General features: G+C 39.2%; 1 protein-coding gene across 2 annotated transcripts in view; it reads left to right on the forward strand.

The window, feature by feature from the left end:
* Positions 1-10856, forward strand: part of LOC126945614 (putative uncharacterized protein FLJ38264) — a 41534-nt gene extending 30678 nt beyond the window's left edge. The window contains exon 6 of one of the 2 annotated variants that reach the window (XR_007722499.1): positions 10267-10856. The gene's annotated coding sequence lies outside the window, so the exon portion shown is untranslated. Of the gene's footprint in view, positions 1-1179; positions 2331-10266 lie in introns of those variants that run through there. The other variant, XR_007722500.1, reaches the window with a different exon arrangement.
* Positions 10857-11083: the final 227 nt, after the last annotated feature.

The following is an 11083-nucleotide window of genomic DNA, read 5'->3' on the forward strand; positions in this document are numbered from 1 at the left end:
GTGAAAAATGCTACAATGAACATGGGAGTGCAGATGTTTTCACTAGGTGGTGAAATATTATTCAGTCATATAAAAGGAGGAGGTCCTGCCATTTGCCACTACATAGATGGACATGCGGAACATTATGCTAAGTGAAATAAGTTAGATACAGAAAGAAATATTGCATGATTTCACTTATGTATGGAATCTAATGAACAAAACTTAAAATATCCAGATATAGAGAATAAAACAGTGGTTACCAGGTGTATTAGTCTGTTCTCACACTGCTGTGAAGAAATGCCTGACTCTGGATGATTTATAAAGGAAAGAGGTTTAATAGACTCACAGTTCCACATTGTTGGGGAGGCCTCAGGAAACTTACAATTGTGGCAGAAGGCAAAGAGATGCAGGCACATTCTTCAAGGGAGGCAGGACAGAGTGAGTGCAAGCAGGGGAAATGCCAGACGCTTATAAGACCATCAGGTCTCATGAGAACTCACTCACTATCATGAGAATAGCATGGGGGAAACCACCCCTATGATCCACTTACCTCCACCTGGTCCCACCCTTGACACATGGGGATTATGGGGATTACAACTGGAGATGAGATTTGGGTGGGGGCATGAAGCCTAACCATACCACCAGGGATGGGGTTGAGTGGGGAGGAAATGGGGAGATGTAGCTCAAAGGACACAAAGTAGCAGATATGTGGGATGAACAAGTCTAGAGATCTAATGTACAACATGAGGACTACAGGCAATAAAATTGTGCTGTAATAGGGATTTTTGTTAAATAAGTAGATTTGAGTTGCTATTGTCACAAAAAAGTAACTATGTGAGATGATAGATATGTTAATTTGCTTCACTACAGTAACCATTTTACTATTTATATGTATCTCATAACATCATGTTGTAAACCTCAAATATACACAATAAAATTTATTTTAACAATAAAAAGTATGTTTGGTGACCATCATATATCTTTTTTTGTGAATTGCCTGTTCATGTCTTCTTCCCACTTGTCTGTAAGGATTTTAGGCCCTTGTCTCTCAATTTTTAACCGTCCTTTATATCAGGGGTTAGCAAATGAGGGACCATAGGCTAAATCTGGCTCATCACCAGTTTTTATTTATTTATTTATTTATTTATTTATTTATTTATTTTTTAATTTTTGAGACAAAGTTTCGCTCTTGTCGCCCAGGCTGGAGTCCAGTGGCGTGATCTCGGCTCACTGCAACCTCTGCCTTCCGAGTTCAAGCAATTCTCCTGCTTCAGCCTCCTGAGTAGCTGGGACTCCAGGCGCCTGCCACCATACCCGGCTAATTTTTTCTATTTTTAGTAGAGATGGGGTTTCACTGTGTTAACCAGGATGGTCTCGATCTCCTGACCTCATGATCCGCCCGCCTCAGCCTCCCAAAGTGCTGGGATTACAGGCGTGAGCCACCACGCCTGGCCCACCCGCCAGTTTTTATAAATAAAATTTTATTGTTGCACACACACACTCATTTGTTTGCATATTGTCTATACTGTTTTTACATTATAATGGCAGAGTTGATTGGGTATGACAGAGATAATATGATTCACAAAACCAGAAAAATTTACTATCAGGCCCTGTCTTAGTCTGTTTGGGCTGCTATAACAGAATACTCCAGACTGGGTAATGTATAAACAACAGAAATTTATTTTTCACAGTTCTAGAGGCCGGAAGTCTAAGATCAAGGTGAAGGCCCAGTCTCTGCTTCCAAGATGGTGACTTGTTGCTGCATCCCCCAGATGCAGTGGGGAAGGTAGAAGGGCAGAAAAGGGCCTAAGCTACTCCCCTCCAGCCCTTTTATAAGTCATGAACCCATTACTTTAATCACTTACCAAAAGACCCCACCTCTTAATACCACCACAATGGAGATTAAGTTTCAACACATACATTTTGGGGAACATTTAGACCATTACAGAAGGCCCTTTACAGGAAAAGTTTGTTGACCCCTGCTTTATATGTTAGAGATTAGCCCTTGTCTATAGTATATATTTCAAGTATTTTCTCCCAGTTTGTCAGTTGTTTTTTGACTTTGTTTATATTTTTCTGTGCACATTAAACAATTTTTAATGTAGTCAAATGTATTCATCTTTGATTGCCTGTGGATTTTGAGTCATAGTTAGATACTTCCTCATGATGACTTGAAAGCCATGGTTTCATTCACTTGAAAGCCATGGTTTCATTCTGTTTGGGATGTTGATTTAGAATTTCCTTCTGCTTAATGATTGTTGGGAAGAACTTTCCTTAGTTATGTGTGAAATTTCATTTCCTGGTTGTCTGCAACAGCTCTCTGCGGACTGGATTTTTCTCTTGCCTTTTTTTTTTTTGAGACAGAGTCTCGCTCTGTTGCCCAGGCTGGAGTGCAGTGGCGCAATCTCAGCTCACTGCAACCTCTGCCTCCTTTTTTATATATATAAACCCGGCCTTCTCTTGCCTCCTTTTATGGCATTGGGTATTTAACAATAGGCCTAATTTAATGGTATGAAAAAAGTAGGTATAAAGGACAATTTGGGACAATTGCAAAATTTCATTATGGAGTATGGATTTGGTAATAGTGTTGTATCAATGTTAAATTTTCTGCTTTCGATAATTTTACTGCGTTTGTCTTAAGAGAATATTCTTGTTATTAGGAGATACACACTCAAATATTTATGAATAAAAGGGAACAATGTTCCCTTTTTCATGGTTCAGAAAAATTATATGTATATAAGCAAATGGGGCAAAATGTAAATTATTGGTAAGTTTGGTAAATAATGTATTGTAAGTTTTGTATACTATAATTGTTGCTTTTCCATAAACTTGAAATTAATGTACAAATTATATCTCCCTAGATGGGTAGTGAGGTTGGAATTTAGTTTTTAGAGCAATGGACACTTCTGTGCTCCATGAAGCACATATAAATGTTATATTAACACATAATAGGAAAAATGCAAGCTTCATGGGGAAAGAGGATGTGTACTTAATACAGATGTTTCTCCATTTATGATGGGGGTTAGATCCCTATAAACCCATCATAAGTTGAAAATATCACTAGTTGAAAATGCATTTAACCTACTGAACATTGTAGCTTAGCTTAACCTCCCTTACATGTGCTCAGAACACTTACATCAACCTGCAGTTGGGCAAAATCATCTAACATAAAGCCTATTTTATAATAAAGTGTCGAATAGCTCATGTAATTCATTGAATGCTGTACTAAAAGTGAAAAACAGAATGGTTGTATAGGTATTCAAAGTATGGTTTCTATTGAATGCATATCACTTTTGCACTATTGTAAAGTTAAAAAAAAAATCATAAATTGAACCATTGTAAGCCGGGGACCATCTGTACTGAATTTGGTAATGAACTAGATTTTTTTTTTTTTTTTTTTTTTTTGGGACAGAATCTGGCTCTGTCACCCAGGTTGGAGTGCAGTGGCATGATCTCAGCTCACTGCAACCTCTGCCTCCTGGATTCAAGCAATTCTTCTGCCTCAGTCTCCCGAGTAGCTGGGACTACAGGCATGTGCCACCATGCCTGGCTAATTCTTGTATTTTTAGTAGAGATGGGGTTTTACCATGTTGGCCAGGCTGGTCTTGAACTTCTGACCTCAAGTGATCCCCCCGCCTCAACCTCCCAAAGTGTTGGGATTACAGGCGTGAGCCATCGCACCTGGTCAAAACAAGATTTTTAAAGATAATTTTTTCAGTAACTTGTGGCTTCAAGCTCGTATACACAATTGTTTTTACAGGTTGATGACTCTTCATTTCTACATTTATGTGTTGCTTATTGAATCTGAGACAGGAGACATTAGATACATTTTTTTTTAACTGAGGAGTGTAATTTTTGCACAAAACGTTGTTACTATTTTTGCTTTAAACAATTATTTTAAAAGGATTTAAGCATGATAAAGATGTCTTTTATGTTTACCCACTGCTATGGAATGAACTGTGTCCCCCTAAAAGTCATGTTGAAGCCCTAACCTCAAGTATGTTGGTACTTGGAGATGGGGCCTTTGGGAGGTTATTAGGTCAAGAGGGTAGAGCTCTCATGTTGAAATTAACACCCTTATAAGAAGAGAGGTCCTCTTTCTCTCCTCCTCTCCTCCTTCTCCACCACAAATACAGCAAGAAGGCAGCCATCAGAGTCCTCACCAGACACTGAATCTGCTGGTGCCTTCATCTTGGACTTCCCAGCCTCCAGAAATTGGGAATCAAATGTTTGTTTTTTAATCCACCCAGTCTATGGTATTTTGTTATAGCAGCCCAAGTGAAGACACCGGCCTATTTAACATATCCATTTAACATTTTCCTTCTGCCTTCTGATTTCACTTAATATTTCTTGTAATGCTGGTCATCTTAATTTATGACAGATATTTTTATGGGGCATAGAATTCTAGGTTGAGAGTTTTAATACTTTCAAGATGTCCTTTGGCTTGCTTTATTTCTGATAAATAGCCTATTGTTTTTCTTATCTATGTTTCTCTGTAGATAGTGTATCTTTTTGCTTTGATTTCCTTAAATATTTCCTATTTTCAATCATTTGTTTCTACCCTTTAATTATGGTGGGCCTTGGTGTAGTTTTCTTTAGGGGCCTATCATCCTCTTGGAATGAATAGATCTCTACCTCTGTATCTTTTAAAGATATAATTGGCATCTAATAAACTTCGCATATGTAAAGTACGTTTGATATATTTTTTCATATGTATATATCTGTGGAACCATGATAACAGTAAAAATAAGAGCATATCCATCAACCCAAAAAGTTTTCTCATATGCCTTTGAGATTCTTCCTATCTCCCCATATTTAGGCAACCACTGCCCTGCTTTCTGTCACCATGGATTAGTTTGCATTTTCTAGATGTGTGTATAAAGGGAGTTATGCAATATGTAGTCTTTTGAGTCTGACTTCTTTCACTTAACATAATTATTTTAAAATTCATCAAACTTGTGTACATCAAGAAGTCATTCCTTTATTGCTGGGTAGTATTCCATCTTATGGATATACCAGAATTTGTTTATCCATTTACCTGTTGATGGGCATTTGGGTTGTTTCCAGTTTTTGCGGTTCTAAATAAAACTATGAACATTTGCATACATGCTTTTGTATGCATACGTATTTCCTTTCCTCTTGGGTAAATACTTAGGAGTGGAATGGCTCAGTGATGTGGTAGGAATATGTTAAACCTTTAAAGAAATTGCCAAACTGTTTTCCAAAGTTGTACTATTTTACATTCCCACCAGCAGTGTAGGAGATTTCCACCTCCTCTGCATCCTTGCCAAAACTCAGTGTGGTTGGTCTTTGTAATTTTAGCCATTCAAACAGGTATAGTGTTATCTCATTGTGGTTTTAATTTGCATTTTCCTAGTGACTAATGATAGTGAGCACCTTTTCATGTACTTATTTGCCTTCTATATATTTTCTTTGGTGAAACGTGTGTTCAAATATTTTCTCTATATTTTAATTTGGCCTCATTTCCTATGAATTGGTGGCTCTATTCCCAGCTTATTTTACCATATATAGGTATAGCTAGCTACCTTACTCCCTCCACCAAAGTTAGGAGAACATTATGACTTTAACCAAATAACTTTTCATGCCTCACTCTGACCTCCTTGAGACTACTCTACAGAACTCAGACTTAGAATTTTTTGTAGATGGGTCATATCTAAGACTGAACGAGGATAATTTCAAGCTGGATATGCTGTAATCACTCCCTAAGATCCTATTAAATTCAATCCCCTTCCTGAAGTCAAGTCAGCAAAAGGAAGTTAACTTACAGGCTGGACTTCAGCCTGGAAGTGAGCAAGGAATAAAAGAGCTAACACATACACAGATGGCAGGCATACGTGTGGTGTGGTTTATGATTGCCACATGATATGGCAACAACAGGATTTCCTAACTGCTGCTGGTACTCTCATTAAGCATAGTGAACAAATTTGAGCATTTCTAGATGTCTTTCTCCTCCCCATGGAATTCATTTCACCTGAATTCAGTTAGTTCACCAAATTAAAGATTACTTGGTAACTCCAGATTACTTCTACGAAATCTTCAGCAAATTGCAGTCACAAATAAGTAAGAGATTCAGAAAAAAAGATTGGGAAAAAAGATTGGGAGAGAACTGGATGTGCTCTTTATGGAGACAGCAAGACAGTTGCTTGATTTCTCCAGAAATTATCCATTCTCTGGGATGGGCGTTGGTAAAAATTTGCACACTGTGGCCCATCATAGTCAAGAAAATGTAAAACTATTCTGGGACAACATTGGTGGGGACATTTTAATCAGGTAGTAGACGAGGTCTCCAATGAATATTCCACCTGCCAGACTCACAACCCTGGAAAAACTATAAAAATGGGACATAGGAACTACAGTCTTGAGGACTTTTTGAGCATTGACAAATGGACTTTATATAACTTCTACTGATAAAGGCAGGCAAGGTAAGGTCCCTGCCAAAAACCTCACCTTTGAGCTGAAAAGCCTGAAACCCATGGCCTAAAGTGAAAACTTCTATCCCTGTTACACTCTCTCCTAGTTGGTTCTTTTTGAATAATGCCTTTTTACCAATCAAATGTTACTTTTTCCAAGATTACCCATGGCCCGCCCCACTCCCCCAGTCCTGTACCTATAAAGACCCCAGACTCAGTTGGTAGAAGAGAGAGAGGCAACTTGACTTCAGAGAGAGGCAACCTGATGTCAGAGGAATGGCTGGACTTCGGAGAAGAACTGGCCAGAGACAGCCAGACTATGTCTGTCTCGTCCCCTTTTCAGCTCCCACTGAGAGCCACTTTCATCACTCAATACAATTCTCTGATTCACTGTCCTTCAATTTGTCCATGTGACCTCATTCTTCTTGGGCACTGGACAAGATCTTGGGACTCACTGAGTGCAGGTACCCAAAAAAGGCTGTCACAATGGTCCTTTGCTCTTGCTGGCAGAGGGCAGCCACCCCACATGATGAGGCAAAGGTACCACTGAGCTAATAACACACTGCTGTCCATGGATGATGGGGCTAAGACAGCATTATAATATGCCCTCTGGGGCTTGAAGGGTTGCAGGCACCCCCACCTGGGTGCTGCCACGGGGCCCACATGGAGCTTGCTCCTGCTGGTGCCCAAAGCAGCTGGCCAGATCCCACACTCACTCACTAGCATTCTCCCTCTCATAAGGGGTTGAGTATGGTGGGCTGAGTAAGTGGGGCACCCCCATCACAAGTTCAGTGAAGGGGTCGAGAGAATTCCTGCATCACTACATCATGTGGATCTGAATATACATTTACTGTTTTTTGCCTTTTCTTTGGTTGGCCAAAAGCTTCCCCTGGTTGAAAAGCAGTGGCTCTGTGGCTAAAAACAGTAGGTTTTGTCTTTCCTACTTGGGAATTCCCTACTTACTTCTCTTACTGGCCGAGGTACTAAATTTATGGATACCATAATTAAGGAACTTTGTAAGGTGTTGCCTATTAGCCAAAAATTACACTTTCCCTACCATCCTTAATCCTCAGAAAAAACTGAAAGAGGTACTTTAAAATTAAAATTTGGTAAACTCTCTGAAGACTTATAATTACCTTGGCCTAAGTTTCTCCAGTTGGCCCAATTGGCCATCTGGTGTTCTTCTGGCAAATGTAGATTGTTGTCTTATGAACTTGTTACAGGAGGACCAATTAAATTGGACATTACATCCCTTATTTTAGACTCTACTTTGTTGCAAGCAGATATAGCTCAATACTATAAAGGACTAATGGGATATACTCAGATTTATCATCAACAGGTTCAAATTGCCTTTTCAAAGGAGCCACCTTCTGAGCCTCTGCATGACTTACAACTAGAAGACTTATTCTAATGGAAGAGACACGAATGAAAAACTGCTCTGGAGCTCCACTGGAAGGGCCTCTACCAGGTCCTCCTTACCACAGCTAAGTTATAAGGAATAGATAATTGGGTCCATGTCTCCTAGATAAAGAGACATTGACCTTTGATGGACTGGACTTCTACTTTAACTGGAAACTGAGAGATCCCTGAAACACGTCTGAGGCAGACAATGGCATGAAGGACTCATTTTTCCCCAAGAATATAGGAACAAGCAGATGACCTTGAATAGTGCACAGCTTCTGCTCAAGATGATGGAACAAAATATCTTTTTGATCTTTATTATTTTCCTTTTCTTCCTAGCCTTGTTTCTTATCCTTTACCTTTTAATTTCTGAATTTGTGCATCCCTGTAGAATTACAGTAGTTCTCCCTAACCCATGAGAGATGCATTTCAAGATCCCAAGTGGATGCCTGAAACCACAGATAGTACCAAACCCTGTATATACTATGTTCTTCCCTATACATACATATCTATGACAAAGTTTAATTTATACATTAGGCACAATAAGAGATTAATAGCAACAGTAATAAAGTAGAACAATTATAACAATATACTATAATAAAAGTTATGTGAATGTGGTCTCTCTTTGTCTCTCCCTAAATATCTTATTGTACTGTACTCATCTGTTTTCAGACCACAGTTGATTACGGGTAACTAAAACCATGAAAAATACAATTGCAGATAAAGGGAGACTATTGTATCTCTAAGTGCTGGGCATAAAAATGCCCTTTTCTTTCTTTTTTTTTTTTTTTTTAAGAGAGATAGGGTCTTATTCTGTCACCCAGACTGGAGTGCAGTGGCACAATTATAGCTCACTGCAGCCTCGATTTCTCAGGCTCAAGCAATCCTTCTGCCTCAGCCTCCCAAGTAGCTGGGACTATAGGCACAACATCATGCCCTGCTAATTTTTAACTCTTTTTGTAGAGATGGGTTCTCACTATGTTGCCCAGGCTGGTCTCGAACTCCTGGCCTCAAGCAATCCTCCTGCCTGGGCATCCCAAAGGGCTAGGGTTACAGGCATGAGTCACTGCACCCTCTCCTTATTTCTCTGCCACATTTCATTTCTCTTCTCTCCTTTCCTTAATGCCCAAAGTTCTTGGATTTTTTTTTTTAAGATGTATGATTATGAAGCTAATGTCACCTGTGATTTTTGCTTTTGCTCACTTTTTTTTCTGTCAGTTCCATTGTACCTTCACAAATACTACTTGTTCCTGACTTGTTCTTGACCCTGAGAGAAATCTCCCCACCATTATTGCTGTTGTTTGGGGCATGCTCCCCAAACTGGGTCTCTGACAAATCTCCAAGATTAACAAATTATATCCTGAAGAGGTAGAACTTGTTTTTCTGGAAAGGCTGAAGCAGGTGGATGTTGTTGGTCTGGCCTCAACACTATCTTCACCCAGGCAAACCACAATGATAAAAGTATGAGTGTTTTTTAGATGCTGTAGAGACCCCAAGTGATTCATATTTTGTTTTGAGGTCTAAGGATTACTGATTTTTGCCAGCAAATTGGACAGGGTCATGCTGTCTTTCCCATATCTTTCCTCTTTCTGACTGTACAATTGGACTGAGTTTGAACAGTTTATCACATTTTTAGTTCAGAAGTTAAATCCTAGTTCCCAAGCCACAAGAACAATCCACCCTCTGAAAAAATGCCCATTCTTAGTAGATGGTGAAAGGGACTGTGTGAAGAAGCTGAAAGACTTGGAATCAATCGAAGTGAGATCTCCACACTCAGGGAAATGCTTTATGTTGCATCCATCCCTTAAGAGATTAGTCCTGTGGACTACTGAAGTTCTACACAATGCCTAGTTTTCCATGCTTTCATTTGTGAAGCTACCCAAGCCACTAACCATGTTACCAAAAATACTGACACACTCAAGAATTTCAGGAACTCCGGAAGGCTGGTGTTCATCATCGACTGGCATTATAGATCATCTTGGCACCTACCGGAGGTATACGTACCGCTGTTGAGGATGATTGACATACACAGATTCCAAAAATCTTTCTGATGTCTTTTTGGTGAATCAACACATCTGTGAAGCCAACCAAGACATTTATCAGTTAAGCGACAGAGTTCTGATTCCTGGGACCTATGGGTTGTCATCAGGTAGCTAGGGATGGGACATGTTTCCCTGGATATTCTGAACAGGGACATCGTTTTGAGGATATACTTTTCTCCAAAGGCTCGGGACCTTTTACTATTTTTCCTGATAGGAGTATCTCTAATCAAATGCATTCTATCATGTTTAATTAAGACCACCAGTACTGTCCCATCCAAGCAGATGATCCAAACTACAATTAAGGAACAAAAGATCAAAGAACAAACTGCTCCTCCACTGCTCATTGTGGGAGCCTCCTTTACTTAATTCTTGAATCTTATACATTCCTGTACTTTTGTTTTATCTCTCTATAGATTTGGCCAATGAAGAAAGGAGTTTATTTTGACCAAGAGGAAGAGTTATAAAAGAATGAAAACAAACCTCAGTTTTTCTTGTTTCAACTTTTGCCTCCTTTCCCTTATTTTCTTACTCTCCACTCCACACCCACTTTTTAAAAACTATCTCCTTCCCCCTTGAACCTTAAAAAACTGTGAGGATTTAAAAAACAACTCTCAAAGAACTGTTCTGAAAGTTGCAGGCATGGGATTGCACCAATAATCCTGAGCAAAAGGCATGAAAAACCAGATCAATTTCTCAGTGGTTCCAACCAGAAGTTTTCAGCAGGTACAGATAAAAAAAATTGTAACTGGGACCAGACTGCAGTCATATACCTCTCTGTTCTTCTTGCCTAACATAAACTAATTCTGCTTCAGTACAGGAGGCTTCTTGTTCTTAAGTTTTTCACCGATGCACATCAGTTGAATAAAGTATTAAACACTATTTGAGTGACATTATATTTTTCCTCTTGATAGGGGCATGTTGTGGTAATTAAGGGGTCAATTAATCAAAAGGATATAACAATCTTGAATGTTTAGGGACCTAATAACAAACAGAGCTTCAAAATATGTCAAAACCTGATAGAATTGCAAGGAGAAATACATAAATGTATGATGGCAGTCAAATATTTCAACACTCCTATCTTAATAATCAATAGAATAAGTAGACAGAAAATAAGTACATACAGTCTGAGCTACTTGGAAGGCTGAGGTGGGAGGATCACTTGAGCCCAGGAGATGGAGTCTGCAGTGAGCCGAGATTGCGCCACTGCACTCCAGCCTGGGCGACAGAGAC

This window comes from Macaca thibetana, chromosome X (genome assembly GCF_024542745.1).
Source record: "Macaca thibetana thibetana isolate TM-01 chromosome X, ASM2454274v1, whole genome shotgun sequence".
Classification (NCBI taxonomy): domain Eukaryota; kingdom Metazoa; phylum Chordata; class Mammalia; order Primates; family Cercopithecidae; genus Macaca; species Macaca thibetana.